The sequence below is a fragment of the Arachis ipaensis genome, chromosome B3 (genome assembly GCF_059453495.1).
Source record: "Arachis ipaensis isolate K30076 ecotype BB chromosome B3, ASM5945349v1, whole genome shotgun sequence".
NCBI lineage: Eukaryota > Viridiplantae > Streptophyta > Magnoliopsida > Fabales > Fabaceae > Arachis > Arachis ipaensis.
Genome location: NC_142438.1, coordinates 91,204,098 through 91,221,488, shown reverse-complemented (window position 1 = coordinate 91,221,488; position 17,391 = coordinate 91,204,098).

The window sequence follows — 17,391 nt, the reverse complement described above, 5'->3', positions numbered from 1 at the left end:
GCTGTCTGGTGTCCAGCGCCAGAAACAAGTTACAAAGTGGAGTTCAACGCCAGAAACAGGTTACAACCTGGCGTTGAATGCCCAAAACAGCCCAGGCACGTGAGAAGCTTTAGTCTCAGCCCCAGCACACACCAAGTGGGCCCCAGAAGTAGATTTCTGCACTATCTGTCATAGTCTACTCATTTTCTGTAAACCTAGGTTACCAGTTTAGTATTTAAACAACTTTTAGAGATTTATTTTGTATCTCATGACATTTTAGATCTGAATTTTGTACTCTTTGATGGCATGAGTCTCTAAACTCCATTGTTGGGGGTGAGGAGCTCTGCTGTGTCCTGATGAATTAATGCAAGTAATTCTGTTTTCCATTCAAACATGCGTGTTCCTATCTAAGATATCCATTCGCGCCTAACTATGGAGAAGGTGATGATCAGTGACACTCATCACCTTTCTCAATCCATGAACGTGTGTCTGACAATCACCTCCGTTCTACATCAGATTGAATGAATATCTCTTAGATTCCTTAATCAGAATCTCCGTGGTATAAGCTAGATTGATGGCGGCATTCATGAGAATCTGGAAAGTCTAAACCTTGTCTGTGGTATTCCGAGTAGGATTCTGGGATTGGATGACTGTGACAAACTTCAAACTCGCGAGTGCTGGGCGTAGTGACAGACGCAAAAGGATAGTAAGTCCTATTCCGGTACGACTGAGAACCTGCAGATGATTAGCCGTGCGGTGACAGCGCACCTGGACCCTTTTCACTGGAAGGATGGATGGTAGCCATTGACAACGGTGATCCACCAACACACAGCTTGCTATAGAAGGACATGCGTGCGTGAATCAGAAGACAGAGGAAAGCAGAGATTCAGAAGACGAAGCATCTCCAAAACTCCAACATATTCTCCATTACTGCATAACAAGTAACCTTTAACTCATGCTCTCTTGTTTATTCGCAATTCAACTGATAAATATAATTGACTTCCTGACTAAAAATTGCAAGATAACCATAGATTGCTTCAAACCAACAATCTCCGTGGGATTCGACCCTTACTCACGTAAGGTATTACTTGGACAACCCAGTGCACTTGCTGGTTAGTGGTACGAGTTGTGAAAAGTGTGATTCACAATTCGTGCACCACCGACCTGAATGGTCGGCAAGATGAAAAGACGTGGTACAAATTAGTGTTAGAAGTTATGTAAGCAGTTTGTGGTCCGATCTTAAAAGAGTGGGATCTAAAACGAAATGCAAGAGTAACTTGATAAGTTTGACTACTTAAAGTCAGAATTTTAAAGATTAAGGGAAAATAATATTTATAAATGGAAGGTCCAGAAATGACTGACCTACTCCGCCAACGTCTTTCCCTACTTAATGGAAATTTCTACTGAACTAACAGTTATACCAACTAATGAAAGATGGTTAACAACACAATCATTCATGCGAAAAGCCACTATTAGAATAGTGGAAAAAAGTTTTTAAAACAAAATAAAAGTTTCTCAAACTACAACTATTACAAAAAATTAAATTGTTCATAAAGACCCACAAGCCAGGTCGTTCAAAGCAATGAGTTACAAAGGAAGGAGCTATTCACCAGTAGTAGCGTCTTCAAGCTGAGTAGAGGAGATCAAAATACCTTTAGAAGAAGTAGGGAGTTCCTTAGGAGGAGGTCGGATAGGCTCATTGTTCAGTTGAGCGGCGACCTGATAAGCTCCCCCAACTTGCATCTTCGAGGTTTTGAAGTCGGGCATATGAGTGTCCTCCTCATCTTCAGGAGTAGGAAAAATCTTCCTGTTAACCACCATGTTGTCAGGGCTGATGAAGAAAAGGTTTGACTCAGGAGCAACAACCCAGAACTGAGCCTTCAGGTTCTCCACCATCTCATCCATACCTTCATCTATGGTTGCCTCAAGCTCTGTATATTTATCTCTGGAGTTGGTGACCTCATCTACCAAGACGAGCTTCTTCCCAAAGACCCTGGTGTAACTCTTCTTGGCCTTCTTTTTTAGACCTTCCGCCACGGCTAAAGCGGCCTCAACTTGTTTTACTCTTTCTCGAGATTTGGCCAAGTCGAACACAAGCGCCTCCTTTTCACCCTACAACTCTTTTTTTGCTCCCTAAAAAATGTCACTTCAGCTTGAAGATCAGTCATAGTACACTGAGTGGCACCAAGGGGAGTCTTTTCCAATTTCTTCAACAACAATGGACACATCCTTGCTGTTCGGATTTCACCACGGGCTAGAACTTGGAGATGACTTTTTATAGAAACATCATTCATACCAATAAAACTATTTAGAAGGATGTGTTTTTCGGCCCAAGCTATGACTCAAAACCTTGCTCATAGACTCCTACTGATTCGGTAGTCTTGCATTTTTAGGCTTCGGCTCGGGATTAGGAGGAGGAAGAGTTTGTTTCTCTGAACTAAAAGGAGGAGGAGGAGTGGGATCAACAATTTTTTTTGATACCAAAGCACCTGAGTTCCACTTGGAGGGAGAAGAAAGGTCGCCAGATCCACCGGACTCTTTTAGTAATAGATTTCAGGTAACGATATTCTTCTTGGCGGTCCGAAGAGTCTTCATGGCAGCTGACTTAGGAGCCATCCTTTTTGCACGACATCAAAGTCAGGTTACAACAAAATCTAAGAAACAATCAATAAAAATTACCTTTAAAACATGTAAAAGAAGACTACTTAATTCATGTTGATGTTGCCTTGGATTTTTTAAAAATCTCTTAGTATCCAGATAAGGAGCTCGACCCCAACACTCTTGGATTAAAGATAGTACACTCTCTTCTACCTTATCTAAATTGTCCAGGTTGTATTTGACTATTACGGGACTCTCCTCCCAATACAAAGGAAAGATTGGCTCATCCCTTTCACCTAGAAAGAAAGGTCAAAAACCCTTAACTGCTCAGATTTTGAAGAAGTAAATCTTAAAGTTGTTGAAAGACTCATAAAAAATAGCACAGACCTTCCTCTCTTAGATAGTTCGGAAGGAGATCCAGCCATGTTTTTTGGAACTAAAAGGTTTAGTGACCATAAAAAAGTAAAAGAAAGCTTTAGAGGAAGGTGGGACATCAAGTTCATGGCAAAGGAGTTAATAGATTTTCAGAAAATTCCAAGAGTTGGGATGAAACTGGGAAGGGGCAACATTACAAAGCTTGAGGACTTCTACTTCAAAATCGGTAAAGGAAAGACTAACCCCCAACTTTGTGAAAAAAAAAACACTCATATACATGTATATAAAGTGATGTTCTGACTTGTCAAGTCGGGAAAAACAAATCCTCTCTTCAGGGTCGGCAACTATAATCTTGTGTTTCCTCTCATGCTCTCGATTTTCATACAACCTATGATGTCTATGAAGAGTCTCATTATACTCATCATTATCAATAATGGAAATGGGAATAAGAACAGACATATCTACCTAAGTCAAGTCAAACGGAACTTTAGAAGACATGTTGTGAATTACTAACCGAGACATAAAAGCAATACCTATAATACAACAAACACAGGAAAAACATCACAACAAGTCGAGTATATCAAAGCAACTATAACAATCATAAGAAGTCGGGTCATCGTTAACAAACACCAACAAATACTTATAGAACTCAGCAACTACAATCACACTATCAAAATAGAAACGGCGCCATCTTCAATAACTAAGGTGACGCCATTTGGGGGCAACATAACGTAAAAACCCTACACTCAAGACTCACAGTAACAATCAAAAGTTCAGATTCAATAAAGAAAAGAAGCAAAGTTTTTCAAAACTTCTCCAACAAAATAAAGCAACAACACCATCCAGAGTACAAGAAAATAGAGACAGAAATTTAAAAAAGATAAGCAACGCTAATCTTGAAGGAGCGCAAATCAAAACAGAATACTTGAACAGTAAAAACATGAACGTTCCACTCCAAAAGCATAGACAAAACCCTTTTCAGAAGAAGTGGAAGAAATGTTTGAAAGAAAATAGGCAAACATTTCAGAAGAAGGAGCGAAAAAGGAGAAAGAGAAAAGATTTGGGTATTTATAAGACACAATGGACAAAAGAGTAAATTCACACACCCTCATAAATGATGTGCGTGATTTCCAAGGCAACCACAAAAGTAACGTGTGTCGTACCATAAGGGGAGGCAACATTTTGAAATTTTTCAAAAACACATCGAGTACCTGACCTACTAAAGGCGGTATACTTGACGTAGGAGGCCAAACCTACAAATGCTCGAGCCCGACCTTATAAAAACTCGGAATCAAGCAGAGACACTATTCATACTCTGACCCAAAATAAAACAAGGCCCACAAAGATAAAGCCAACCCAACGGAGGTGGCCTCATCTACTCCTATCCAACCTCATAGAGGTCGGGTGTGACAACAGAAATTCAGCCTTACCTATTTGAATAGATAACTAATCCCTAAGATATCTTCTATCCATCTAGAAGAGAGATCTAAACAACTTCTTCAGAAAAGGGGAATGGCCATCCACCATCTAAGGTAGAACTACTCTAAAAAGTGGTTATCTTTTCTACTATAAATACACTGAGACCCTCAGGTAAGAACTCAATCTACTAAAAATCTGCCTAAAGCCTTTGTTAACTTAAGTATCGGAGTCTCTTACAGGTACCACCTCTCACTTCCTCACGAGGAATTTGGACGGCGGCACCTCAGCACCAGTGCAAGTCGAACGCTACATCAAAAGAAGTCTAAACCTCACATTCAAGCCCAAATATAACTCCGTTTCAGATAACTCTCAGAACATAACATATGTTAAAAAAATTATAATTACAATGATAAAAATTAATATAATACTTATTGAATATTTTTCTTAAAAAAAAATTCAATTAAACAGCCAGTAAAATAGTATTAAATTGGATAAAAAAAATATTCAATTTCTCGAAGATTGTATAAGAAAATATAATTATCTGTAACTTAATTTGAAAGATTTAAATGATAAAAATTATGGTTTATAAATTCTTTATCACTCTATACGGATACAATAAAACTAATATTTATTGAATATTTTAATATTTTTATTTAAAAAAATTAAATTAAAAAACCAACAAAACATAAAATAGTATTTAAAGGAAATCAATTATTGTAACGATTATAATGATGACAAATCTTATTGTGTTCTACTAAATTATTATAATTTTCAAAAATGTATTACTGTATAATTTTCAAAGTCCATTAACAAAAGATGTTATAAAATTTATTGAGTGAATAAAAAAAATTTGAGATAAAACTACTAATGAAATTTTGTGGGCCATAGCCCGCTTTTTCTATTAAAAGATCTGCCAGTGCCCTCTGCTAACAATGTGAGTCCGATTCCTGTATGAAATGGCTTCTCTTAATTATGCTCATAAAAAAAGACAAAAATTATTATATTTTTAATAACTTATTTTTTGTTTTACTAGTAGACACTTCATCTTTTTTTACACGTTATTAACACATAAGAATGTTATTAATATGGCAGCTAAGAATTACGAAATAAAAAATCCTCTGACGTACATTAGCTTTCTATATTCTTTCTTCTGAAAATAAGAATACAACCCTAAAAAAACAAAGATGGTTAGTTAACTGCAACATGATTACTAGAAGCAACATATATATTGACTATTGAGAGGACAAAAAAATGTGGCATACTGTATTGGAAATCTGTTGGCTATTCCTTGTATTATGTTTTGATCTCAATTACCTATTTGCAATGCAAGTGGGCTTAAAATTGAAGAAGGAGCAAATCATCTTTATCTATATATATATTGATTAGTTATACGTACAAGAATACCATATATCGTGAAGAAATATGTGTAATAAAAAAATAATTAACAGTTATGTTTCATGAGTTCCAATATATCGGAGCATAAGTGTAAGTAATACTAAAACGGGTTGTGGTCAAGATTATATTGCCAAGCTGGAATGGTGGCCAGCCAAGCAGAAATGTTCGTTAAAACTGACCAATGAGAAGTGATGCTCGGTAAACAAACCTAGGGTCAAAAGTATGGAGACGGGATATCTAGAATTCAAGGCAATAAATGTTGGTTTTCTGTTGGAAGAAGTAATCATTATTTGATGTGTCCAATCCTAATAAGAAGATTTACTCGTTGAAATTATATATAGGAATTTAGGGAATGCAAGATCATAATTCATATCCGAGCTATACTATATATATGTGTTTCTTCTATTATATTATTTGAACACTACTGATATCACGCATGCACTAGTAGTGGTCTCACATCTCATGTGAATGTGATCATTAGAGAGAATTTCATTAATTACTCCATCTTTACAAAAACAGGCCAATCTTTGGAGCATATTGTTAGTGACGTACAAAATAAGAGACACGCACCTCCATGGGAAGGACCTGAAAACAAAGCCAAGTGGACCAACAAACAACGCCATGCATACGTATACACAACTTTTATTTATATATATGTAGATAATATATAGAACTACTTGTTAATTAATATTAGTTAATTTTTTAATTTTAAAAAACTTTGTTTTAAAAATTTGAAATTTAAATTTAAAATAAATTAATTAATTTTAAAAAATTAGTTAATATTAACTAAAAAAATAATTCTATAACATTATTATTGTTTTCATTAGTAAGGAGATTGTTTTTTTTTTTTTTTTTATCAAAGATAGAAGACTCGAAATCCGCAACCTCTTAATTGAGTATGAAAAGATTATATCATTTGAGTTATAACTCATTAATTGTTATGTTCTTTAATTTTGTCATAATTAATAATCAAGCCCACTAAAGTCAACAAAAAAAGTCAACCCTAGTTAATAGCTACAGGCACATAAAGTTACTTTTTATTTTTATTTTATTTATTATTTTTTTTCTTTCCAACTCCACGATTTTACCCATTACCACCAGCTATCCACCACCACCGTTAGTTAGCCACCAATTGCCGGTTCCATACACATTTCCCTTAAATTTTAAATCTTAAATTTTAAATTCTAAATTAATATTACTTTGTTTTACCTTCAGATTTTTTTTTACTTAAATTTTGGATATTTTTTTTTATTTTATATGTTTCTTTCTGCTGATAATAATTTCTTTTCAACCGTTAACCTATTTTTAAATCAATTGGCTGGATTAATATTACTTTCTTATCATTTTTCGTTAATAATAAATAACGTGATTTTTTAAACCTTTGCTTGAAATTAAATACTATATATGCATATATCACAATTATTTTGAAATTAAACGAGTAATGATTTGTAATAATCCAATGATTTTTTCCCATATATATCACGAAAAATTATAGGCCATACTTGGACTTTTTCCTTTTTGGGGTACAGTTCCATTTCTGGACCCTTTTTTAAATGAGAGTTCCCTACTTGACATTATTAAGGGCATCCAGAATTTGTTTTTAGATACATAATTTTGTTACACAAAGTTATATTTATTGAGAAAAGCGTGTGTACGAACACGGCATATGAATCTTGGTGTTTGCTATGGTACGATGATAAATTTATACGTACCGATATAATAAAAACGTGGACAAATAATAAAACGCCACGTAAATTATATTATCTCCGTCAGCATTTAATTTTTATTTTTTTAAAATATATATTTTAACATTATTTTTACTAAAATACCCTCATAATTTAATAAAAATAAAAAATATTTTTATATAAATATATAAAAAAGACTTAAATGTCCTTTTTTATGTTAAATAAAAATTATCATTTTAAATTAATTAAATTTTAACATTCAACTAACTTTAATCTTATATTTTAAAATCTTAAATAATTTAAAAAAACAAAACAAAAACACATGAAAAGAAAACAAAAAAAATAAAAAAAGTTGTTCATCTAGCTGCTTCGTGTTCTTCGTCTCCTCCCTCCTCTTCCTTCTCTCTGCTAAAGGAGAAGAAGAAGAAGCCCTCTAACCCTAAACCTTTTTTCTCGAGCTTCAATCAGTACTGTTTCTGTTGGATCCACAGAGACGGCGACGCCGGGGTCTTCTGCTTCCTCTCTTTTGTCAGAGCTGCTCACCATCTCCTCTAGTTGTGCGTGGTTCGAATCTATTGCAGCTGCGAGAGACGAAGCCCGTCATGTACCACTGCTTACTGCTTGCCTGAAGCTTTTCTCTGCTCTGCTCTGCTCCGCTGCACTGAAGCGCAGCAAGTCCATCGCCGTACCAAGAAGATCCCGCTCTCTCCTTGACCCCGCTATCTCTTCTCCATCGCCGTACCAAAAAGTTTTATGCCTGTTAATGAAGAGTAATTTCTCTGATATATTTGTCATCTGTTTCTTTACAGATTTTGCAATAGGCACAGATGATATGTACAGAACTGCAGAAGCAATCAAACTTGCTGGAGCAAAGATAAAGAATGCAAATTCCTTTGATAGTTCACATTCATATAAAATTTTATCAGCCTTTGAAGTTTTAATATAATGATATCTTCTACTGTTGGATAGTACAGTGACATTGTGCAAGCTCTCAGAAGGGGGGATCTTCGACATGCACTCCAAGATCATGGCTCTTGGAGGCTGCTCCACACTTCTACCAGCTACAACAATCTAATCCTCTCCACTAAATTGCCTTGACCCTAATTATTGGAGATATCTGAGACAAAGGGAAATGTTTTGCTAAGATATCAAGTCTCTGGTTCAAGTAGGACAGGTTAACTAGTGAGTAAAGGTAGAAATCCCTTTGAATGTCATTTTAAGATTTATTGTTAATCCTTCAAGCTCTCCAGTCCTAATTAGCCAGGTTGCGATTTTAACCATTAACGCTCTATAGATTTTGTAAATTGTATTCAAGAATAACGAAAGGGAAGATTGGTTCCTGCTCATTTTTGAGAAAGTGCCATTTAAAGTGACATATAAAGATAATTAGATGAAGTTTCACTCTTCATCATACATTATTTTATATTTTTTCAACATTACAGTCTGATTGTATTTCGATCATTTTGCACATATACATTACACATATATTCAAAAGAAAACACTGTCAAATCAAATTTTATAAACCACACTAGTAGTTGAATTTGATTTATATTACGAAAAAAAAGTTAAATTTGAATACGTTTAGTTTCATTTCATATTGGAATTATATATTTTGAGAACATTATACCAAATACGAGGCATATTTAATTTCATTTTAAGTAACTTTAATTATTCTCTGTGAAATGTGAAGAAGGGCAAAAGAAAGAAAATGATAAAGGAGTACTTACCCCCCTATTTTGAGGAAATAACAAATTTAGTGAAAATTTTGAAGAGTAAACAAAATTTCTAAAATGATTTCGTCCCAAATAAGATTCCTCTTAAATTTTAAATAAAAGTCATGCATTTTCACGCTACAAAACCCCTTGTAGGAACCAAGACTTGTGGAGTGTCATCGAATTTAAAATTTCATTTACTAAGACTATAGCGCAAATATAGAATTACATGTAATGTAACCAACTAGTCCAAACACTTTGAAGTTCAATGAAGCAGCAAAAAAGAAAAGAAAAAGAAGCAATTGAATGATGGTAAAAATTGAAGCTTTCACAAACCTCGGCCATTTTCTAAAGCATAGTCATAGGTTCAAATTAACTATGATAGCATCTAATTAACTCTTTTTTCTGTCCATACAGGAAGATTGGGTGTTGTGTAGGGTGTTCTACAAGAATAGAGAAGTTGGTGGCAAACCTAATAGCATGCGAAGCTGCTATGATGACACAGAGAAACTGAAGGAACCGAGACATCACTTCTTGTTTCAGAGTCAATGCAGATTATGACACCACTCCCTTCTATTAATGAATTAATCAATTCAGTAAGCTAGGCTAGTCCACCAACAACTAGAAAACCAGTCCCAATTTGCATTCCTTCCACCAACAATCCGAATTTGCAACCAGAGTCAATTGCTCTTCTAAGCACATAAGTACTTATTAAAATATGAAAAAGGGTAAGCATCCATGAAACCAAAAAGTTCACCATACTACAGATTTTTGGCAAAATAGAGAAATCCCAATAACAGAGGCATTGATACATTATATTGACAAGAACAAAGAAACAAAATAAAGATATTGAATCAAATAGAAAAAAAAAGTGATTAAAATTCAGACAAAAAAAAGTTATTAAAATTCAGACAATCATGTGATTAAAATCATGTTCCGTTCGAAGAAATTCCAATTAATAATGGCATGAGCAAGGCTAAAGCATGCTAATATTTAACAAAATCCCAGCCCCAATTTGCTTCCCTGCCACCAATTTGCAATCACGGAGTCAGAAGAGATAGCGGAGTCAAGGAGAGAGCGGGATTTTCTTGGTACGGCGATGGACTTGCTGCGCTTCAGTGCAGCGGAGCAGAGCAGAGCAGAGAAAAGCTTCAGGCAAGCAGTAAGCAGTGGTACATGACGGGCTTCGTCTCTCGCAGCTGCAACAGATTCGAACCACGCACAACTAGAGGAGATGGTGAGCAGCTCTGACAAAAGAGAGGAAGCAGAAGACTCCGGCGTCGCCGTCTCTGTGGATCCAACAGAAACAATACTGATTGAAGCTCGAGAAAAAAGGTTTAGGGTTAGAGGGCTTCTTCTTCTTCTCCTCTAGCAGAGAGAAGGAAGAGGAGGGAGGAGACGAAGAACACGAAGCAGCTAGATGAACAACTTTTTTTATTTTTTTTGTTTTCTTTTCATGTGTTTTTGTTTTGTTTTTTAAATTATTTAAGATTTTAAAATATAAGATTAAAGTTAGTTGAATGTTAAAATTTAATTAATTTAAAATGATAATTTTTATTTAACATAAAAAAGGACATTTAAGTCTTTTTTATATATTTATATAAAAATATTTTTTATTTTTATTAAATTATGAGGGTATTTTAGTAAAAATAATGTTAAAATATATATTTTAAAAAAATAAAAATTAAATGCTGACGGAGATAATATAATTCACGTGGCGTTTTATTATTTGTCCACGTTTTTATTATATCGGTACGTATAAATTTATCATCGTACCGTAGCAAACACCATGAATCTTTAGGGCACTCAGGGCCTGCATGCAAATTAAGCATTTAAAATGGATATCCAAGTACGACTTGGACACTTGTAAGCTGTAATATCTAAATGAATATGTAAGCAAATAAAAAGGAAGGATATGGATGGTAGGAGAAAGAGAAAACAGAAAGTTGAAATATTAATATGACAAGGCTAATGCAATGCAAGCCTTATTAGTCAGTGAATTTAACGTTCGACCTACTCAATATTCTATACTTATCTAACACCATTTAGAGATTAGAGATAATATCCAATCCATGATTAGAACAAAGATTCCGCGCGGCGTGTCACCGTTTGCATTACATCTTCCAAGAAGATTCATGGCCTCTAATTATTTTGATTTGGGGTCCAAATTAATCATTCCATTCCAATTTCCCTTACCCATCATCATTTATTTGTTGTAGTAATATTATATCTTTTCATACATCAAATAAACCTTTTAGTTAGCACTGTCTAGATTTCTGCCTATGATGATTAACCAATTCTTTTAGGCTAGTGTTTTGATGTGTTATGATTAACCAATCTAATTAGATAAATTAATTGATTTATGCATGTGGTGTGGAACTTTCAAATAATATCATTGCAATTGAAATATATTTCTGACTTGTGTTGTGACTTGTGACTTGTGAGAGACCATACATACTTGTTGCTGCATTAAATTTTAGCGTACTTGTCATCCAGGCAATATACAGCTAAATCAAAATGAATAATTAAATGAAATTATTTTGTAATAAATATACTAGTAATATGAATTAGTTTGGAAGTGAATAACGTCATCATCAAGGTGACATGACGTCGGCCCCATGGAGGCCTTCACTTTGAGGTGACACTCTTAGCTGTTAACAATTACAGAAGATCCCATATCCCACGTACGGGTTTGATTTTTACACTTTCAAAGCTTAGAAAAATGAGGTACCAGATGTCGGAGAAAAGCACAAGTGAAGCAGTTTTGTGAGCTTCCTTCAAGAACAATAATAGACTACTAGCTCGTCACTTTCATCACACATCTTAATTAGCATTTTCCATTTTTCATTTTCAAACCAATACTATTTGCTATTTTGGTTAAAGATCATAGACAAGAGTCAGCCACATATTCCTTTTAGCTTCTTCTTTATCTAGTGATAATAGTGCATATCATTCTCAATCATGGCTAATTACTAACTAGTAGTGTAGTTAAGTGTTAATAAGTTAATTCATCAAATCAATATATATATATATATAATCATTAATGTACTTGTCACACCTACAACACAATTAAATTATATTTATATGAAATATTTTAATAGGGATTATTATTAGTTTGATAGATGTTCCTACCTAAGAGGGCGAAGTCGCCGCATAGTCGTGATGGGACCCACCCTCCAATCACGTTATCTAATCTAATAATATTATATATATATTAATTATAATATATCCATAGACGAGTTTGCACTAAGATTCACCATATTAACTGTAGATCTAAAGTTGATCTTCTCTAGCACATTAGCACATGGATATTCATGATCCACCACGTCTTTGTTGTAGACTTGTAGCAACAAGCATATTCTTCTCCCTCATTCCTCGCCCATTGCACAATCTTATCTACTAATTATATGAACACGATCTCCACAAGTATCTTAAATTCCTAACTCATAAACGTACATTGTTGCACTTTAATTTGAACTAACTATATACGTGTTCGTGGCAAAATTACATCTTCAGATTAATATTATTCCATTATGATCCATGATATAATAAGATTGCATAAGATCTAAGTATGCGTATGTGTATCAACTCCATATTATAGAGTATTGTATTGAGGGGTAGGAGACAGAGGAGAGATAACAATTAGGGAGGGAAGGGGCCAGCTACGCGACAGGAACTCGTACGTGGCTTCACTGGCTTGGTTCATTTTAGACTTAGCTCAACTCGATTTATTTTATTAAACAGGTCAAATTTTGAATTTTTATAAAATTTATTAGTTAAAAAAATTACATCATAAACTTTAAAAATTGTCTACAAAATTTATTGGGAGGACTTGTTAAAATATTTTTTTGTAAAAATAAATTATTCTTAATTTAGATTTTTAACTATTTACTTATATTAAATGTAAAATAAAACTAAAAAAATTAATAATCAAGATTAGTTAAGATGGTAGCTTTTTTGTTCGTTCAAAAAAAATTATGAATTGTAAATATAGTTATGATATATGACTAATGATTGGTATATAAATGAATTATTCTTTACAAATTATGAATTATAAATTTTAGAATGCAATCAATGTCAATTTAGATTTTCTTTTTAAGTTTATTATTTGAAGTTATAATTCACCAAACAGATTTTTCAAATAGGTTTATGGTCATGTTGGATTTTAAACAGGCTAAAATCGAGCTTTAAAAAAAAGCCTATAAAAAATAACACATTATTTAAAACATAAATTAGACTCATCAAAGTCAAATTTCAACTCCGCTTAACTCATTTTCACCCTTAATAATAAAGGACACATGCACACTACTATTTATACGATGTACAAATTAAATATCTAAAATACCTAATCATCAGTCAAACCGTGATTAAGTAATTAAATTTGGATTTAAATGACAATTGTTCAGTCATGTTTCTTGCACATTAACTATTAAAATTAAAAATTAATTGGTTGATTTAGTGGTTAATTCACTTATTTTCTTAAACAAATATCAATATAACACCCTAATATTTTTAAATTAGGCTTAAGTCTTATTTAGATATATTAATTGTTGATACTCAAATTTTATAAAATTTATAAAATAAAATTTTATGTAAATTAATTTATAAAAAAATAGTGGATAATTAATTTTTATTTTTTGAAATTAAAAATATTGAAAGCCTTAATTATTAATATCGTTACTAGTTGAAAAAGTAAGTAGATCTAATGATACTAATACAAAAAATGGACGTGCTAAATTATAAAGACAAAAATAATGACAAACTTTACTCATATCAAATAATCATATAAAAAAATATATTATAGTTCACAATTGTAGTCACTCAATAAAGATAAAACAAGACATATCGAAAATTCTAATTCTATCACATTACTTAACTATGACTAAAACAATCGCCTATTCTCCATCCTTAATATAAATTTGAGCAAGTACTTAGTGTTTCGTATCTATGTCCTTGATATCCCGCTCCTAATAATGTACTGATCTTTCAGCTCAATCGAGTAGTGTATTACTTTGCACCCTGTCATTTCTAAAGATGGTATGGGGAAAGGAGTGAGAAACAAAAGTTTCTCAATAGTTTATCTTTATGGTGTCATCTTATCCATCTCCAACCACTCTAAATTTTAAAATAAAAGTAGTGATAATGTAATGTTGTTCAATTATTAGTTTCAAAAGTCTTGTTAGTCAGATGGTGTAATTTTTAGATTCTTTTCATTTACTTATGTTACAACACATATGACTCATGATGACTAAATGCATATAACGTTAAAATCATACAAAATACAAACATATGAATCTTGACTTAGTTTCTCTTAACATTTTCCTAACTTCTCTTTATATGAAAAGAAAATGATCCCTTATTGACATAACTCTTATGCAATGCATGAAATTGACTTTAACTTTTCTTAAGTATTCTTGTAACATTATTTTGACTTTGGAGGGTATTGAGGTCAAATCGTGTATAAAATTGATGGGAGTCTTCTTCTCTTACCGAAGGTTCTTATTCCAAAAGCTTGTCGATTACCTTCTCTTACCAAAGGATCACTTCGATTATCTTGTCTCTAAGGTCACCTTCCCTTACCAAAAGATCATTCCCTCAGTTTCTTAATGTACATAAGATTGTTATTATAATGTTTAATGTGTATGCAATAAAGAAATATTATATCACGACATGCAATGCTAACATCTAAATTAAAAAAATATTTAAGATACGACACAAAAAAGGTAGTATAAAATCACTACTTCCAGTGAAATTTGTAGAAAATACTATATATATTCCAATGCAAATAGATACGATTCGTTAGTGAAAAAAGACTTATTCTACGGCTAGACTTTGTGTGTGTTTTGATGTAGGTATGAATCTTTGGCTAAGGGATTGATTTCATTCTTTCGATGAATATTGAGTTTGCGAAAAATATGAATCATATGCAAATCTCTGAGTCCCTGTTGGCCTTATTGTAAAAAGAAAATCTCCATATTTTTTGTATTCGTAGTTTGTATAGTTCAGAGAGGATACCTTCTCAAACAATATATGAGTGAAATTTGTAAATAATATGGCGAAGAGTTTAGAGTGAGGGTAAGGAAGTGAGAAAAAATGGTTTTTCTTATAATGATGAAGTGAAAAAAATATATGAATAACAATTTATAGAGATAATAAAAGATAGAGAAGGTAGGTTATCTAAAATTTTTGTATATAAAAAAGGAATAGAATGAGAAAGAAAATACTCAAATGACTTTTAGGTATGTGCAGATTATGTTAGGAGAATCTAACTCGCGTTTAGGTAAAATCTCTAATTTGAATTATCACTTTGCAAGCCATATAAAGTTTTCTATGTTTGAAATTTGGAAATAGCTATTAGAAATAAATTTATAAAAAATGGAGTTAAATTTGAAATGAACTTTGAATGAACTCAATCGATAACTATAGCTTGAGATATTTACAAAATACTGTTAGTATATCAAGCTGGTTAGTTAGAGCGCGATTTTCTAATATGAACTTGTAACAGATTTATCTACATAATTGAATTTGAATTTGAGATTTCACTGAACTCAAAGAATAAAACTAGTTTTCTTATCTTTTTATGTAGCCAAAGATTATTCAAATCCAATAAGTATGGAATTAGTTATGATTATATCTTGAAAGGTTATTTATTATCAATTAGAAATTCGCTAAAACTAGTGTTTTTATATTTTTAAACACTACAAGAAAAACATTGAGCACCGTCAAATTTACTGTCGAATTTAGTGTCGCACTTTAACGCCGACTTTACCGGCAGATTTAACGATGGTTTTGGTGTGGGGTTCGTCATGTCAAATCATTACCAGCGTATTTCCATTTCTAACGGTAAATTTGCCGTTAATAATTGGAGGAAAAATGAGAAAAATAGGTGCGAACTTTAGGACAAATTTACTGTCAGAAAAATCCGACGATAAAAACTTTAGTGGAACACTTCGTTTTGGCAACACGCCCCGTTACCGTCGGATTAATCGTCCCTAAATTTGAACCGCAAATCATTTTTCCTTTCATTTCGAATTTCTCTCTCTCTCTCTCTCTCTCTCTCTCTCTCTCTCTCTCTCTAACTTATCGCCTCTCACTCTCTTTCTCTATAACCCTCTCATCTCTCCTCTCTGTCAACATCCTCCTCTCCGGCAGGCCCCTCCAACTGCACCCTCTCACCATTTTACTGTCATTGCTACTGCAAATGCTTCAGCCGCCACTGCAGCAAACGCTTCTGCCGCCACTTTTGCTCTTCTTCTTTTCAGCGCCGGCATGAGGTCAAGGGCTCCTACTATTGTTATTTGTTATTAGTTATTATAAAATAGGATTTGTGTTGATTTTTATTGATTTGTGTTGATTATTCAGGTTGCTTAGTAAAGTTTTTATTATATATTTTTCATTATTGTTAATTTGTTCTTAATATTTTACTTGAAAATTATATTTTAGTGCTTTAATTTTCTTTTCAAATTGGTTGTTGCTTCAATTAAATGATAATTTAGAATCAGTTAGAGAATTTATAAAATGGAATTTGATAATGAAGAAATTAAAATAAATTATATGATTTAGGGTCACTACAACATTTTCAGGTTGAGACAACATTTAAAAAGTGTTGCCTAAAGGCTGACAAAAAGTTGCTTTTGATCTATGGCAACACTTTTGGGCCTAAGGCAACATTTTTGGTCGGCGTTGCATATGCAGCCGTTGCCTTAGATCAAGGCAACACTTTTTTGTTTCAAAAGCAACGCTTTTGAGAGCAACACTTGGTAAGTGTTGCCTTTGGTTGAAAAACAACAACACTTCAAAGGTGTGTTTGAGATAACATTTTTGCAGTGTTATCTCTTCTCTCATATTTTGGTTACTACTAAAAAGTGTTGCTTATTTGCAATAAAATGCAACTCTTTTACGTGTTGCTTATAAATTAGAATTTGCAATCTTTTGAAGTGTTGTCTATTTAAAATAAAATACAACTCTTTTACGTGTTGCTTATAAGTTGGAATTTGCAATCCTTTGAAGTGTTGCCTATTAGTTTTGAATATGCAACCCTTTAAAATATTGCCTTTTCTTTTGGATATGCAACCTATACAAGTGTTGCTTTTTCTTTTGGATATGCAACCATACAAGTGTTGTCTAATATTCAAAATATGCAACTAATAAAAGGGTTGCCTTTTTGATAAAAATAAAAATTATTTTTGTAATAAAAATATAAAAAAATAAAATTTACAATAAAATTT